The sequence below is a fragment of the Triturus cristatus genome, chromosome 2_2, assembly GCF_964204655.1.
Source record: "Triturus cristatus chromosome 2_2, aTriCri1.1, whole genome shotgun sequence".
Classification (NCBI taxonomy): Eukaryota; Metazoa; Chordata; class Amphibia; order Caudata; family Salamandridae; genus Triturus; species Triturus cristatus.
The window spans coordinates 409521413-409539921 of record NC_140582.1 but is presented as its reverse complement, the minus strand read 5'-3'; positions in this window follow the sequence as shown (position 1 = coordinate 409539921).

Here is an 18509-nt window from a genome sequence, read left to right as displayed (position 1 = left end):
CCTATAAGCACAAGTTACTACTTCTGTAACGATATATCTGTAAGAGACATTAGTTAGTGATAGATTCCTTACCGTAGAATATCCCCAGGCGTCAGACTGGATCTGGAAAGTTTTGCTAGCAGTACCACTGCGCGTCAGTAGGTGGTGTCATACGGCTCCGCATCCGTCGCTGGCGTTGTACGTGCCGAGATGACGTCACGGAGACTACTGAGCCATGCAAGAAACTGACCACTGGTGCCATGAAACTAGGGCCCGGAAAGGGATGACCTTAACCCTAGAAATCAGTTCGGAGGACGGGTGGTGCGGTAAGGAATCTATAACTATCTAATGTCTCTTACAGATATATCGTTACACAAGTAGTAACTTGTGCATCTGAAAGAGACACATTAGTGATAGATTCCTTACCTTAGAATAGATACCCCAGCAATACCAACCCGGGTGGTGGGTCTGTGAATAGATTACAACAGAAAGTCACAGAGAACGGAACTGCCAAAGAAGCCGTGTCTCCGGACTTGACTGTCAAGGCAGTAATAGTTGGTAAACGTGTGCAGCGAAGCCCACGTAGCTGCCTGACAAATATCCTGCAAGGGAACGCCGCGTCCCAAGGCAGTAGTGGCCGCCGTCGCCCTGGTAGAATGGGCACGCAGCACCACAGGAGGCTCCTTCTTAGCCAGCGAGTAACACACTTTGATGCACAGAACGACCCACCGAGAGATGGTCCGCTTGTGCACGGCCCAACCGTTTTTGGCGCCCGCGTAGGCAACAAAGAGCTGGTCATCCACCCGGAACTGTTGTGTGCGCTTCAGATAGAACGAGAGCGCACATTTTGGGTCCAGACGGTGGAGCCTGTCTTCCTCTTTTGAAGGATGTGGAGGCGGAAAGAAGGTGGGCAAAGTGATGGTCTGCCCGATGTGGAAGGACATGACAACCTTTGGCAAGAAAGGACGGGTCCTTAAAACCACCTTGTCCAGATGAACAGAAAGGAAAGGAGGTTTAGAAGAAAGAGCCTGGAGCTCACTCACTCTTCTGGCAGAGGGGATAGCTACCAGGAAAGCCGTCTTTAGAGTGAGAAGACGTAAAGGACAGTTATGAAGGGGCTCAAAAGGAGCGCACATCAAATAGGTCAAGACAAGATTTAAGTCCCATTGAGGCATTATGAATGGCACGGGAGGAAATGTGTGTGTAATGCCTTTCAGGAAACGGTTAACAACCGGGGAGAGAAGGCTGACCTGGAAGCCTTAGAAAGGTGGAGATGGACGAAAGATAACCTTTGATAGTGCCCAGAGCAGAGCCCTGCTGGGCCAAGGATAGTAGGAACAGAAGAACCTCAGAAAGAGGGGCAGAAAGGGGATCCACAAAATTTGCTGTGCACCATGCCACAAACTTGTTCCACTGGCAGGCGTATACCATCTTAGTGGAGGGGTGCCTGGCTGCCAGAATGACATCACAGACTTCGGGAGGAAGACCGAAAGCTGTCAACTGTCGCCACTCAATCTCCACGCATGGAGGTGGAGGCTGGGCAGGTTCGGGTGGAGGACCATCCCCTGCTGCTGCGACAGAAGATCCTCCCGAAGCGGCAGTCGAATCGAGGGATCGATCGCCATGCTGAGTAGCTCGGGATACCAGTATCTTCGTGCCCAATCCGGACCCACAAGGATGACTTGGGCCCGGTCGCGCCGAATCTTCTTCAGCACTCTGGGCAGAAGTGGTATAGGCAGAAAGGCGTACAACAGACCGCAACTCCACTTGCGCCGAAAAACGTTGCAGAGCGAGTGCCGCCTTGGAAATTCCAACGCGCAGAACTGAGGACATTGCGCGTTCTCTTCGGTGGCGAATAGATCTAACCAAGGCTGTCCCCACTTCAGAAAGAGACCTTGCGCCACGTCCGAGTGCAGAGGCCATTCATGATCCATCAAGCACCGGCGGCTGAGTTCGTCCGCCCTGGTGTTCAGAGAACCTGCCAGGTGTTGAACCACCAAGGTAATGCCTTGATGTTCTAGCCATATCCAGAGGCGCAAAGCCTCCTGACATAGGGTCCACGACCCCACCCGCCCTGTTTGTTGCAATACCACATGGTGGTGGTGTTGTCCGTGAACACCTGCACTACACTCCCCCGGACCGAGGGAAGGAATGCCTTCAGTGCAAGACGGATCGCCCGAAGCTCCAAAAGCTTGATATGGAGCCGGGACTCCGCCAGAGACCAGAGTCCTCTAATCTCTGCCTCCCCCAAAGGGCCTCCCCATCCCAGAAGGGACACATCCATCACCACTGTGTGCTCCGATTGGGGAGGGGAGAGGGATCTTCCATGGACCCAATAGCAATTCATGAGCCACCACTGCAATTGACGTGCAGTGCCCTCCGAGATCTGGACATCATTGCCCTGATGCTGTGCCCACTGGAACTTCAGGTCCCACTACAGAGCCCGCATATGCCACCTGGCCCAGGAGCCGGAGGGTCAACCTGACTGAAACCCAGGATAGAGACTGAAAGATCGGAATCGGAGCCTGAATATCCCGGACTCGCTGTTCGGGAGGATAAACCCGAAACTGCGTTGAATCCAGAACCGCTCCGATGAAGGGGAGCTTCTGAGAAGGACTCAGGTGCGACTTCAGCACGTTGATGGAGAACCCCAGCAAATGCAGGAGTTCGGACGTAGTCTGGAGGTGGGCGACGACTGCCTGGGGCGAGCCTGCCTTCAACAACCAGTGGTCGAGGTAGGGGAAGACTGACATCCCCGACCTGCGCAAATGAGCTGCGACCACCGCCATCACTTTGGTGAAGACCCGAGGGGCCCTGGTAAGGCCGAAGTGGGTTCACGGCAAATTGAAAATGCACGTGGCCTACCGTTAACTGCAGTTAACGCCGGTGGGCCGGCAGGGCGGGTATGTGAAGATATGCGTCCTGCAAGTCCAACGCTACCATCCAGTCTCCAGGGTCGAGGGCAGCCAAGACCTGAGCCAGAGTCAACATCTTGAACTTCTCCTTCCGAAGCGATTGACGTTCCCGAGGTCCAAGATGGGGCGCAGGCCCCCTTTGTCCTTCTTGGGGACCAGAAAGTAGTGGGAATAACAACCACATCCTACTTCTGGCCCAGGAACGCGTTCGATGGCCCCCTTGGCCAAGAGGGCCGTGACTTCCTGCTGGAGAGTTGCCAAGTGTGCCCCCGACATGCGATGGGACAGAGGTGGCATGGCTGGAGGGGTGGACTGAAAGGGAAGGGAGTAACCCTTGCGGATGATCTGCAACACCCACTCGTCCAATGTGACAGAATGCCAGTGGGGGAGGTGATGGCGGATCCTGCCACCCACTGGCGTGGGGTACTCCACAAAGCTCGGATTAGGAAGGTTTAGAGGTAGAAGCAGTGGGGGCGGAGGTGGACTGACCCCCATGCTGATTACCAGACCAGCCGCTGCGGAAGCCGCGTCCGCACTGCAGCTGGGTCTGCACAGGCTTGCTTAAGGAACCCGCCTGTGCACCCCTGCCGTTGCCGCGAAAGGAACGAAAACCAGGAGTGGCTGGGCTTTTCGTGGAAAGACTAAGGACTTGGCTGAGGCTCGCAAGTCCTTAAAACGCTCCAGTGCGCTGTCAGCCTTATCGCCAAACAGGCGAGTGCCATCAAAGGGCATGTCCATGAGTAGGGTAGTCAAAAAGTGACTAAGGTATGTGCTCTAACCGGATCAGCGCTTTCTCGCGCGGAAAAAGAAAGAACTGACATCAGCACGCATGTGTGGCACCTAAGTAGTCTCTGTGACGTCATCTCTGCGCGTACGACGCCAGCCAAGTCGTATGACGCCACCTACTAACGTGCAGGGGTACTGCTAGCAAAACGGTTCGGATCCAGTCCAACACCTGGGAATATTCTAAGGTAAGGAATCTATCACTAACGTGTCTCTTTCAGATGTATTATTCTTTTCCATTTTCCTTGATACTTACTTAATTGCACATGCTTCCAAGAGCATGTTAGGCTATAAAATATAAAGCAAAGGGCTCTGACTTCAGGGTACTCCAGCTGCATGGACATAGACCAGAATACTCTTTAATATTTGCAGTTTGCATAACGACAAAACTAATATTGGTTTTTCTTGTGTACTACCTCCATTTCCTCTGTATCTGATCTTTCTATATATACTTTGTATGAACTCCTGATGCCCCTTTGGACTATGGACTGGATCATCTGTATACAATTTGATCTGCGTGTATGATATGTGTTTATTTACTTCATCCATTTGCTATAATGTGCACCACATGGCCACTCTCCAATGTCCTGTCTCTCAATATGTTTGTTTTACATATATATGCCCTCTTGACTAGTAACCAATATACTGCTTGATGCACTTCTATATGAATAATTACCTTTGATGCGGTGTTCTGATTTCTTTTTAAATTATTCTCCTTACATTTTAATGTCATATGGGTGGGCTACTGTTGGCATATATCAATGATAATGGTATTGGGTTCTTCTGCCCACCCTCTGACCTGTCAACACAATGCATGGGCTTTTTGATGGCACTTGGCTCTTTTAATTGAACTCGGAATGGGTTCCCTTGCTCTCCTACTGAACTTGGACTCTATTCATGGGGATAGCTTTACTGCACCTCACCCTTTCTTTTCTATCTCTCTCTCTTTTTCTTCATACTCCCAGTTTCTTTCACCTTTCAATTTTTCACTAAATGCACGATCATTCAGCATTGAAAAAGCCCCAGGCCTGAGCACCACATGGGGGGCGAAACAAGACAAGTGTTGGCTGTCTTACCTTTGTTCTGCCCTCTGGCTTACTAGAAGAACTTAGAGCAAAAAAATATATATATATCTGTAAAGGCACCACCTTCATCTGTTCTTACTCTGGATCACCAGCCTTACTTGGACGAATACTTAATACTGACCCATTGTGGCAAAGAATTTTCTAACTACTCGTTTTACCAGGTCTGTCCTACACTACTTCAGGTCTCATATTAATGGGTTAGGGGTTTCCTATTCTATACATCTGGCTCTAATAGAACTAACGCATTTATTTGGATGGACTTCACTGGGAAGAATCCCTTCTACAAGTTGTATTACACACTTCCTGGTTAAAATGTTGTCAGCCAATCAGATTTCAGCACGGGGATTGTCAGATCCTCAGAGGATCCACATCCCTATATATTCAAATTTAGATTTCTTTTAGTATTTCAAACACTTCTATACAGATTTACACCAATTAACAAAAAGAGTTCTTTCCGGACCAAGAGCTAGTTTTCTGCCAAACTTGGTGTAATTCTGTTCAGCGGTTCGGGCTGTAGTTGTGTCTAAAATCTCAATGGAAAAAAACCTACTTTTTTTTTTTTACCCGCACACCCTTTTTCTCATCCCCCGCTTGACGTATCACCCCAAAACAGTAGGTAGTTATAGTTAGGACCGTGTTTCCATAGGAAATCCGCAACATTCTATTTTGAATAACTTTGGCGCCGATTGACGAATCCTGGCGAAATTTTCAAAATAGGTGGGGCGCTCCGCTCTGCTCCTATCCTGAAAGTCTTGGGGGGATTCGTCAAGCGGGGGCTGAGAAAAAGGCGGGTGTCCCAAAACGTGTTTTCCCCATGCATTTTTCCATAGGACATTTAGTCCAAGCTACAGCCCGAATGGCTGAACAGAATTACTTGAAATTTGGCAGAGAGGTAGCCATAAGGTCAGGGATGTGCCTTTTGTAGGTCTGGTGTAAATGTGCTCAGTATTTGCTGAGAAAATAGCAATAGCATTTAAATCAATATATATATCTATAAGCGCGCTCCGAGCGCGTACGGTAAGCTTACCGTACGCGCACGGTGCCGTGCGCGAGCTTAATTCTGAATGGTGGCTACATGACTGTAAACATTTGAATCGGTCGAAATCAGGAAGTGTCGGCCGCCATTTTGTGTGTCTCACACTAATAAACAAAGGTGGAGAACGTGATAAGGGGGCAACGAAGAGAGTTGCAGACCCCCTAGCGTTTGTCAGGGGGTCCAAGAAGGTCATAAAAGTATGAAAAATACATGTAATTTTTTTTTTTTTTAAATCGCGGGGTGCGTGTACGGTAAGCTTACCGTACCCGTACGGTAGAAAAAAAACGATAAAAAAAATAGAAGTAAAAAACAAATTTAAGTGTTTAGATATTAGGGGGCTCTAAAAAAAGCCGTTGTGTTTATGAAGTGTTTTTTTGTGGTACTTACAAGTAAGTACCAATGCAGAGTCTAAAGTTCAAGAGGAAGACTCTGTTGCCTTCATCAGTGAAATGTACACCGTCTTGCCTTGCATGTTGTAACGCAAGTTGTTGTGGTATATAGAACCCATACCATAGTCTCTGAGGAAAGCAGAAATAGATTTGTTGACGTGCTTTCTTGCTTTGTCAATCTGCGGACAAAATTGGTTGGGCCAGTTCCACTTTTGCCTTTGGCATATGTTAGAATATACAAAGGCAGATTGAGGAAAAAGCGACATCAATTGCACAAAGGTGTCCTTAATAAGCATTTCCAGACCTACCCCAGTTAAAGTGCCTAGGTCATTTCCACCACAGTGCACAATAATAAGGTTAGGCTGTGGGAGATGTAGAAAGGTTTTCACCAAAGGCATTAATTGGTGCCACTTTAACCCTGTCTGACCAATCCATTTAATGTCTACATTTGGCAAAGCAAGGTCTCTCCCCATACCTCTTTTTTCTGCATACTTTTCACTCCAGAAGACATAGCTGTGACCTACAATCCACACTGTGAACATCTTTCAAGGAGATCTGGATGCACTCAGGAGGTGTTTTTCAGTAGAATGGCAATATGAAATGAAAGACAGTTGTAAAATGGAGGCATACATATTTTTTTTTAAATAAAAAGAACTCATTGGCTGATTCAAATCATGTTACAGTTAAAACTAGGCTGTATTGTGTACATTTTTAGAAGCATGTTTTGTATTGGTTCAGAAAATTGTGTTCCCACAGAAGATTAATTTGGATTTGCTGTTAGGTTTGACAGGTGAAGCACTCTTGCTCTTTGGATTTGAAACATTGTGTGCTGAACTTCTGACCTCTCTGCTCACAGCAGTGTTCCATGAGCTGTTGCTATGGTAGCAGGCAGAAGTCAAGTTGGGGGAAGGGTTCATTTGGAAAATGGTTGAAGTTTTCAACCAATAGAAATGTGTGATTTCATTTGAAAAAATGTGGGAAGCACTGAGATTTGTAATTAACATGTATATGTGTGAAAAAAGAGAGGGAAACATTGCCATTTACTGGTTGAGGAGAGAGGAGAGAGGTGTAGAGCTCTGATATTCTGACTCTGATAGTCTGCTGTTTGAGTGCCACATTTCTTTCTCAACTAAGTAATTTTAAAGGTGAGATATGAGTTTGAGAGAGGATGTATGTGGTGATTTTTTATATAAATATTAGAATTGTGATTCTTTATTTAAAAGTTATGTTTTACATTTTGTGGTTTGGGAGATATTTAACTGTTTTGAACTAGTAAAATATTATGGAGTGTATTTTCACCATAAGTTAAGGTGTACTGGTATCACTGAGGAATACTGTTTTGTGCCTAGAATCAACCCATGAGTCTGTGTGCACACAGGAATTGTTGTCAGAGATTTTAATAGTGATGGTCCGGTTCTGTAAGAATGGCATTTGTAGGAAAGGGGCAGCTTTCTTTTTGTAAATATGATGGTTTCCTTTCAGCATATATCAGTAACACACAAATGGGAGGCAAATGCGAACACATTTGAAATTGATATAGCAGATTTTGCTTCTAATCATGCAATTGCTGAGCTTGGTCATACATATACAAAACTGCAATTAAACCTTGCCACACATGTACTTTTACATACATTACTACAATGTTTATGCTGTTATGGATCATGCATGCATATGTCTCTTGCAACTGAAAATACACAGTCTGCAGAAGCAGACTCTTAGCACACACCCAGCTGTTTATCCTGTAGAATCATGCTTAGTATTCACAAGTGAGTGGTGTTTCAGGTAGCAGTGAGTAACGCTAATACATTCAACATCACTAAGGCTGATTTCTTTTGCTGGAGTGTAGTCACTCACCAAGGTTACACATGTTCATGGTCTCAAAAAGCTGTTTGCACATGTGCTGTTTTCTGTATCTGAAAACTGTAATGAAAATGTATCAGACTGTTAGAGTACTTATCACTTGCAGAAAAAAACAGTAGTAAGTGTGCTTTGAAATTGGCAAGCACATTTTGTTTTCTGCCTAGAATTACACCATGAGTCTGTGAGCACACAGGAATTGTTGTCAGAGATGTATTTCGTGTCACTCTGGTTCTTTTAGAATTGCATTGGTAGGAAAGGGGAGGTTTTGGATGTTGTCAGAGATTTTATTTCTGTTGGCCTGGTTCTGTAAGAATGCCATTTGTAGGAAAGGGTCAGCTTTTTTTTGGGTACTGTGATGGTTTCCATTCAGCATAAATCAGTATCACACAAATGGGAGGCAAATGATAACACATTTGAAATAGATATAGTAGATTTTGCTACTAAACATGGAATGGGTGAGGTTGGTCCTACATATACAAAACTCCAATTAACCCTTGCCACACATGTACTTTTACATACATTACTACAATGTTTATGCTGTTATGGATGTATCCATGCATATGTCTCTTGTAACTGAAAATACACAGTCTGCAGAAGCAGACTCTTAGCACACACCCAGCTGTTTATCCTGTAGAATCATGCTTAGTATTCACAAGTGAGTGGTGTTTCAGGTAGCAGTGAGTAACGCTAATACATTCAACATCACTAAGGCTGATTTCTTTTGCTGGAGTGTAGTCAGTCACCAAGGTTACACATGTTCATGGTCTCAAAAAGCTGTTTGCACATGTGCTGTTTTCTGTATCTGAAAACTGTAATGAAAATGTATCAGACTGTTAGAGTACTTAACACTTGCAGAAAAAAACAGTAGTAAGTGTGCTTTCAAATTGGCAAGCAAATTTCGTTTTCTGCCTAGAATCACACCATGAGTCTGTGAGCACACAGGAATTGTTGTCAGAGATGTATTTCGTGTCACTGGTTCTTTTAGAATTGCAGTGGTAGGAAAGGGGAAGCTTGTTTTCTGGAAATGTGATGGTTAGCATTCAGCCCAAAACAGTATCTCAAATAAGAGGCAAATGCTAACATATTTGAAATCAACATGGTAGATTTTTCTTCCACTCGTGCAATGGGTCATGTAGTTGCTACATGCTAAAAACTCATACTAACCCTTACCACACATGTAGTCTTACATACATGTTTACAGTGTTTGGCTATGATACTGTGGTGTGTTCCACACTTGATCATCCCATAAGAGGGGTTGCGATCTTAAAGGACAAACGATTTAAAATCGATATACTGCAGACCTTTTCTTGCAAAAATGGCAGATGGGCAGCCGCTCAGTTTAGCTATGAGAACTATAAATTTGTACTATGTGTTGTTTATGGTTCCAATACAGATGAACCGATAATTTTTGATCAGCTGAGCACTAAACTTTTGGATTGGGAGGGAGAACTCATTATTATGGGTGATTTCAACTGCATCATGAATTATAAAATAGACACAACCAACCTCGGTAGCTTTAAAAGGATGCATAAAACTAGGTCCTCTATTCTTGAAATATGCCGCATCCATAATATCAAAGATGCTTGGCGGTATTTAAATCCAAACTTACCTGGATACACATACTATTCCGCACCTCACAAATCTTGTTCAAGATTGGACATGGCATTGGCCAGTGATAACCTATTAAAACATAGCACTATGGAGATATGCCCCCGAATCTCATCAGACCATAATGCTATAATCCTGGTCATTGCTATACCACATAGGAGGCCCGCGCCCAGACCGTTCTCCTTCCCTAGGTATTTAGTTACAGACGTGCAATATTTGACTCAGCTTAAATTACATCTGACGGAATTCTTGAAAATCAATACCAACACAGCTATATGTATCACGGTTTGGGACACCTGCAAGGCCAGTATGAGGGGATTCACTCAAGCATATTTGATTAGACAAAACTCCGAACGTAAAAAAAACAGCGTCCAGATAGTTTCCGAAATAAAGACCCAAGAAGAATTGTTGGTTTCTGCACTACGATCAAAGTCACCAACATTTACAGAAATAGGTCTTAAACTTACCTCACTCAAAAACAAAGCCAAAGCTAAATTTATTCAAAAGAGCAGCGCATATATCCATAAATTTAAAATAAAACAATATGAAGGTGGGGATAAAATCGGCAAAATCCTGGCCTATAAAGCTGCGGAGGATAGAGCTCGAACATTGATCAACAACATTCGGGGTAATGGCAACAAAATGTATAGTCAACCGACGGATATAGTGGAACAATTCGCAGACTACTATAGAACTCTATATACTCCAGAAAGCACACCAAATTTAGAAATAATACGGGACTATCTGGACAAATATTCAATAAATTTGCCGACTGATTCAAGAATGGAATCACTCTCGGATGTCATCACCAGGGCAGAATTATGCCAAGCAATAGATCTACTACCGACAGGGAAGTCGGCGGGGGAAGATACAATACCTCTGGAACTGTACAAGCAATGTTTGGATGAACTGGCCCCCCTTCTGTTGAAGGTAATGCAATATGTCGGGCACAATGGCAAAGCCCCAAAGTCATGGAATAAAGCAAAAATAATTTTCTTTCTAAAAAAAGACAAACCAAAGGAGGAGAGAGGGTCATACCGACCTATATCCCTAATTAATACCGACGCCAAAATATTCGCAAAAATTTTGGCTTTAAGAATATCACCTATTCTGCCCCAAATAATTAATCCCCAACAACACGGGTTCATAATCGGGAGGGACACAACCACACACGTGAACACGGCTATTACAGCTTTCGATGTAGCAGAAACAGAATCCACCCCACTCGGTATGATCTTACTGGATGCCGAGAAGGCTTTTGACCGTGTGGGATGGGACTATCTTTGGTGTGTCCTTTCCAAAATGGGGTTTGGGGGGCAATTCTTACGAGGTATACAGGCTCTGTACGATAACCCTACGGCTTGTACCTGTTACGGGGGTCTGACCTCTACAGACTTTTCAATCTCACGCGGAACCCGTCAGGGATGCCCCCTCTCCCCCCTCCTTTTTGCTCTCACGCTTGAACCATTTTTGTCTGCCCTTCAACTTCAAACTCAAATCCGACCCTTTAGATCAGGTACACAAGAGCTAAAAATAACAGCATATGCCGACGACATCGCGGTCTACTCACAAGACATAGTGGAGGCACTGCGTGGCATCGCTTTTGAGGCCGGGAAATTTGGGACAGTCTCCGGATACAAGCTCAATATCCAAAAGACTCAAATCATAGCTAACTACATACCAGCTGTCGCGGTCCCTGAGATACGTAAAAATGTAACTTACTTAGGAGTCAAATTAACTGCTAAACTCCAAGATATTAATAATATAAACTATAATGAACTAATTAAATCTACTATACTTACACTTAAAAAATGGCATAGGCTTCCTCTGAATATAATCGGCAGAATTAATTTAATTAAAATGAAGGTTCTGCCTAAATTTGTATACTTATTTCGTTCTATTCCACTAATCCTAAACAACGCCTTCTTTAAAAGACTCGATGGGGTACTCAGCAGTTTCATCTGGGGTTACAAAAAACCTAGAAGGTCGGTGAATCTTTTAAAAAATAGCACGAACACCGGTGGACTTAATTTTCCTGATTTCAAGTTATATTTTTGGTCCACATTTGTTTTACGCATACGCTCTCTACTAAACAGAGGAGGGGCTCTTTTTTTTCATTCCTTTATGCTAAAACAAGATTCAAATATGTTTCTACTACGAGCTAATGACCCCAACTATTTTAAAAGAGTCAAATTTAAGACCGCAAGAGACTTAAAAAAAATTTGGGACAATATACTAACCTACTGTAAAACCAGTTTATTTCACTCAAAATTACCTCTATGGGGTAACCCTGGGCTTCCAGCAATTTTCTACGAACAAATCGACAACGGCTGGGCTAGGCTGGGCATCAGAACATTAGGGGACCTATACGGCACGCAAGGGTTTCTAGATTTTAACGCCTTAAAACGGCTCTATGGTCTCCCTGAACCTATGCGATATAAACATCGACAGATGCATGACTATCTGATCAATAAAAAACATCTCGTGGAAAACTCTGATAGCGATATATGGAACCACTTATATTCCACAGAAACTAAATCTGTAATTAGTAACACCTACAGCCTTTTAGTTAATTTTAAATCAAACGACTGCTCCAAACTAGCTGACAAATGGAGCAGGTTATTAGGCTCTAATATTACACTAAAGGATATAGAACGATCTTTTTCAAATATCAATGAAAATGTACGATCCTCTAGTTTAAGGTTACAACAACTCAGAACGAGCTGTATGTTATATTACACTCCAAAACTAATTTCCAGGTGGTCCTCTAATAATTCTTTAATTGACCGTACAAAATGCCCTAAATGTTCTGCCCACGCAGTAGACTTGGACCATATGCTGTTTTCCTGCCCCACTTTTGTAGATTACTGGAGGGATATTCAGAAGGTTCTTGAAATTAAACATATTCAGTTGCCTCCATTTTCTGCTGCATCGGTCCTATTAGATATATATCCCGTTTCCCTCCCTCAGCCTGCTCTGGCCTCAATTCTTATGTCCTGTGCTAAATTAACTTTGGCCAGAGCCTGGATCCGCCCTGACCCACCAACTGTGTGGGATTGGTGGGTGCTGGTAAGCGAGATTCACTCGATGGAGCTAGCATTAGCTAATCTTAGGGGGACACGCTCTCTGATGAAATATAAAAAGAATTGGGGTACGTTAATGGAATAGTGAGATCTTTTCCCTCTGTTTTGGATTGCTTTTTATTCTCTTTTCTTTTTTTTTTTTTTCTTTTCTTTTTTTTGTCTTGTTTGCTTTCTTTTTTTTAATTTATTGATTGTTAAAATAAATACATGTATTAATGTATGCTATATCCTTCAGCCTGTACTCAAATAAAAAATTTAAAAACAAAAAAAAAAAAATACAGTGTTTATGCAGTTATGTAAGGGTCCATTCAAGTCTCTCTTGCACCTGACAGAAGACAGTCTCCAGAACCACACTCTTAGCAGAGAGCTAGCTGTTTTTCCTGTACACTCATGCTTACTAATCAGCACTGTGTGGTGTTTTAGGTAGGAGTGAGGAACGCTAATGCATTGAACATCACCAAGGCTCATTACCTTTGCTGGAGTGTAGTCAGTCAGCCAGGTTACACATGTACATGCTCTGAAAAAGCTGTTTGGACATGTGCTCTTTTCTGCCTCTCTAAACTATAAGGAAAATGTGTCAGACTGTTAGAGTAATTAACAGTTGCAAAAAAAACATTAGTAAGTGTGCTTTTGAAATGCAAATCAAATGTCGTGTTCTGCCTAGAATCACACCAAGACTCTGTGTTCACACAGGAATTGTTCTTAGAGATTTAATTCGTGTTGGTTTTATTGTGTTTTTCACTTGTAGGAAAGGGGTAGATAGTATTATAAGATTTGAAAAGCTCATAAAAAACATAGTAATATATTTAAATTACAAAAAGGTATTTTTTTTTTAGTTTCTTTCAGGTATTGCTGCAGAGCAGTGAAGGAAATATAAGATGCCTATAAAATCAAGAAAGCGAAAAGAACAGAAAAAACGTATATTTGAAGACAACTGGAGGACCCAAGTTAGTTGAAGATGCTCATGTTGGAAAAAAGAAAAAGTCTTCTGGTAAGCAGACAAAGGAATTCTTTAAAAATATATTCAAAAAAAGGAAAAATTTAAAAAATGTCCCCATTGGAAAAACTGTTTCAAGTAGAAAACAACAGGACAAAAATGAGAATTTACTAAATGCTAATGTACAAGCAGAAGCAATAAAGATTGACTTAAAAAGAAAAAGAGCATTTAAAGAGATCCGTAGAAAAATGTTTCAGAGAAGAGTGATGTCCAATTTGCTAAAGGATGTGAAAAAATATAAGAAAAAACCAAAATTTTACAAGAGAAAAAAAGATATTGAAGCCATTGTAGTTAAGGCTTTAGAATTAAAAAGAAAACTATTCATTTTAATTTTGAACAGGATGCGTACATTAGAAAAAATGGTCAATGTAATGAAGTCACAAAGCAAAAAGAAAAGAGTAGTGAAAAGAAATAACTTTTGTAAAGTGTTTTTAGGAGAATGGATGCATAGTTCAAGTACTGAACCATTTTTTAATGAAGAGAGTTATCTTCAAAGTAATAGTTTGCTGCATGCAGTTGACACCACTGAACGAGCTTATGAAGTGAAAGATGGTTGTATAATGGAAAAGGAGAAAATGGTTCCAAGAAATGAGGAAGAAGTGATTGCGGATGAGGTTATGGGGAGACGTCCTAAAGCCCCAGTGTATACTTGGAATTGTAGTAGTATTTGTACTTTGTGACAGGAATCTATTGATAAATTATGTGAGTTTTTAAGAGAATATAGTAAAAAGAGTGTTAAACAGAAGATTAAGGTGCTTCAAGGACTAGATCCATGCAGAGTGAGAGAGAATACTGGTTTGCAAGGACACTCTCTGGCTTGTCTATCTAGGAAAGTTTGTCAAAGTGTTTTTCACCATTTTAGGATGCTGGCAGTTCATCATACTGAAATTAGAAAATTTGTGAGAAGATTGTATTTTGCTAAAAGTCCAGCACTAAAGTTAAATGAGTTGAATAGGGCTCTGTTCCGTGGAACTGTATCAGATGTTGAGAAGGTTACTGATGAAATTCAGTTAAGTTACTTTGGTCCGGAACAAGAAAGTGCAGGGAATTACACAGTTATTGAGGAAAATGTGGAAGAGAATGTAGAACCCTCCGTAAATAAGAAATTTGAAGATCAAATAACAACATTTGCTATCATCTCTAATGAAAGACCAAATATTACTTGTATTTGTTGCCAGAGAAGCCATTATAAAATCCAAACAAGGAATGTTGATCTCTACAAAAAAAGTGAAGAAGAAGATAATTATAAGTGGAAGGATTTTGCAACATAAATATTTCTTGAAAATTGTTTTGATTTGGGTGAAGATCATCGTATTTGTAAATACTGTTACAACAAGTTAGAAGAAAATAAAATGCCAGCTAGAGCTGTACATAATAATTTAGAATTGGTTGAAGTTCCTGCAGAAATTTCTGATTTAAATATGTATGAGTCTATACTCATTCAATGTGTTCCATCCGTTCCAGACCATAGTACGTCTGGAGCCCAAAACTGGTAAATTACCTCCTTCAGATTTACAGAGAGGTTTAAAAGGAAGAGTTGTCTATTTGCCGTTGGATTTGAAAAAAAATATGGAAACTATTGATACAGATACTTTGGAAACTGAACCATTAGTTATTGTGGTTAATGGTGTACCTACAAAGAGTAAGAAAATTTGGCAGGAGCTGGTAGATGTACGGAAAGTACAAAGAGCAAATTTATATTTGAAAAGGAATAATAAATGGTATGAATCAATTTATATAGATGAAGATGAAGAAGATTTACTAGGAGACACAGACACACCAACTGGGCAAATTGAAAAAGTGGACAAGTCAAAAGAAGAAGAAATTTATGAACATTTCAGCATACATCCTCTTCATTCAAAAGAAGTTATGTCAAACACTATTGATCTGTTTCAGATGAAAAAAGCCAAAGGAACTCCCGTAAGTGTATGGGAGGAGAGTTTGGAAGCTCGTTGTTTTCCCCAGCTGTTTCCTACAGGAGAAGGTGGACGATACGATGAACGTCCAGTCCAGATTACTGCTTCTGAGTATCGGACTACAAGATTATATGCAGAAGATCCCAGATTTCGTCAAAGTATTCCTTATTTGTTCAATCTGTTATTTGAAAGTGACTTGTCTGCACTATCTTATGCAGTAAATCACATTTTAAAAAGTGGAGTACATCTACATAATGTGTCTGCTAAGGATTTTATGAACAAAGTGCAGCAGCGAGATGATCATTTGGAATCACAATTGATCAATCTGATGGCTTGTCAGCGTGGGACAAATGAATATTGGTACCGACGCCATGGAGAATTGAAATGTATGTTACGGAATTTAGGAACTCCTACATGGTTCCTTACCCTAAGCTGTGCAGAGTACGCTTGGGATGATCTTCTGGATTTTCTTCGAGAGGCAAATTCAAACATTAAAAACATCGAATACAAGACAGCAGGAGAACTGTGCTAATTGGATCCGGTTAATGTTTGCAGATATTTCAATCATAGATTTGAGGCTATGATGTCCTTCATCTGCAATTAAAAAAATCCACCTCTTGGAGAAGTTGTGGATTTCTTTTGGAGAAAAGAGTACCAAGCAAGAGGTGCTCCTCATATTCATATGCTGTTGTGGATCAAGGATGCCCCAAAATTTGGAACAGATGCTGATGAAGCAGTTTTATCTTTCATCAAAGAATATGCAACATGTGCTATACCTAAAAGCACAGAAGAGAAAAAGTTAAAAGACCAAGTTTTACGTTTCCAAAGTCATCGGTGTGGAAAATACTGTCGACGGAAGTACAAGAGCAAAGATAAATTCTACACAAAATGTCGATTTGGATTTCCCAGACCTGTTCTTTCAAAAGGAAGAGTAAACAGTTTTATGTCAGCTGTGCGACATACTATTACAAGAAAATCTCCAAAAAATACGTACAACCTAAGAAGAAAAGAAGAGTCAAAATATATAAATGACTACAACCCAGTCATTTTATCCATGTGGAATGCTAACATGGATATTCAGTATGTGGCAGACAATTCTATTGCTGTTGCTCGGTATGTCACATCGTACATTACTAAATCTGAGAAAACGGAATTGAAGGAAATGTGGGAAGAGATTTCTCACGAGAAAACTGTCAGTAAGAAGCTATACAGTTTCAGTTTAAAGATGTTATCGCATCGAGAAATTGGATCCTACGAATGCTCAGTTGGTTATCATCTGCAAGTCTGTACTCGAAATCCAGAAGAATAATTTGGGTAAGTTTAGGCCTTGCAGCAATGCGAAATCGGGTACTGAAATCTGTTGCAGAAATTGAATATTTGGCCGAGAACGACCCGGAAAGTACAGATATTTTGAAAACAAACATGTTGGACACGTATTACCCAAAAAGAAGTTGTCATCTTGAGAACATATGTCTCTATGAAGTGCTACAAAACTACATTTTTTCACGGAAAGCCACAGAAGACATCAAAAATTGAAAATATAAAGTCATTGGTGAGGAAGGATGTTTGGTGAAGCAAACAAAAGGAAGTTTGATTAATCATAGGAAGCTGAGTTGCGACACTACTGACACTTTACTACTTGGCACTTTTACAGCTGTTTAAACCATGGCGTACAGAGGACGAACTAATTTGAGAATTTCAAAGCTATGAGGATTCATTCAATGCATGTAAAGATACGATTGAATGCAGTACTTTCATAAATTATTTGCAAATGTTAAATGAAGAAATTGAACAGGAAGCAACAATTGCAGCTGAAGTAGCTAGAGACAGTTCTCAAGACAGCCAAAGTTCTGAAACGCTCAGTCAAGATCCCCTAGGACAACCAATTGTAGAAAATGAAGCTGCAATAGCCATGAATGAAGTTGAAACAGCTATGAATCAAGCTCAAGAAGATTTAATAGACTTACCAAATTTGGAACAACAACTGAATGAAGAACAACAACAAATTTATGAAGAAGTCAGAAAAAAAATTGATCACGGATTACTACATGAAAATAAAGAGTGCACATGCACATCATTTGAACCAATCAGGATGTATGTGAGTGGACAAGCTGGAAATGGAAAAAGTTTCCTAATTAAAGTCATCAGAAGCTACCTACAGCAAAAAACAGATTCAACTTTGTCTTGTGTTGTTACTGCTCCAACTGGGTTAGCAGCATATAATATAAAAGGAATTACCTTACATCGCTTGCTAATGTTACCAGTGGAGCATGAGAACAAAATAGAATATCACAAGCTTACAGGAGAAGCATGCTTCGAAGTTTCAAGAGTGTTGAAGAAGATGCAAGTTCTCATTATTGATGAGGTAAGCATGGTATCAAACTTAATGCTTGCCTTTGTGCATTTAAGAATGCAGCAAATTCTAAAGAGAGACTATGACGTGTTATTTGGAGGAAAACATGTTATAGTTTTTGGGGATCTTCTACAGCTTACTCCAGTTAAAGGACAACCAGTGTTTAATACTGTGACACATGAAGACACGAAGAAGTCATTAGGAAGCATTGGTAATGCGAATATTTGGTCGTTCTTTGAGTACAAAGAACTTACTACCAATATGTGGCAAGCAAACGATGAAGATTATGCAAGTATTCTGAAAGATATCAGAATTGGACTACTCTCAGAAGTTGGCAGAAAAGCATTACAGAGTCGGTTGCTACATAATTTATTTCCAAAGGAAGAACTAGTTGCAGAGAAAATATACAAGAATATTGCAGAAAATAATACTGTAATCTGCTTAATGCCAACACTACGTGAATGCTCGATATTCAATGAGGAACTTTTGAAATTGGAAAAGGAAG